Source organism: Austrofundulus limnaeus, unplaced genomic scaffold (genome assembly GCF_001266775.1).
Source record: "Austrofundulus limnaeus strain Quisiro unplaced genomic scaffold, Austrofundulus_limnaeus-1.0 Scaffold1307, whole genome shotgun sequence".
NCBI classification, from domain to species: Eukaryota; Metazoa; Chordata; class Actinopteri; order Cyprinodontiformes; family Rivulidae; genus Austrofundulus; species Austrofundulus limnaeus.
Genome location: NW_013953709.1, coordinates 98,597 through 98,957, shown reverse-complemented (window position 1 = coordinate 98,957; position 361 = coordinate 98,597).

Sequence of the window (361 nt, the reverse complement as noted above, 5' to 3'; positions counted from 1 at the left end):
CCAAGTTTGAATAMCTTGGTGTTTGGATTGCTCACAGTCAYGGAGATYTTTGTGCTGCAGACTTTCTGCCCCTCCTGGTGGACCTTGGGAGGGGCATCGTTGCATGGGCGTCCCTGCCTCTGTCCCTGGGGGGTGGAATCAACGTGATCAAGGTGACAATTTTGCCCGAATTGCTTTGTCTGTTTCGGAGCGTGCCGGTGTTCCTCACCAGGACTTTCTTTGCAGAATTGGGTAGTGAGTTGTCATCCTTTGTTTGGAGTGGGGGGCATCCAAGGATGGCCAGTGGGATGTTGCAGTTGCCCCATGGTCTTGGTGGCTTGTCACTCCCCAACTTTTTATGTTGCTGCTGGGCGGCCAACAT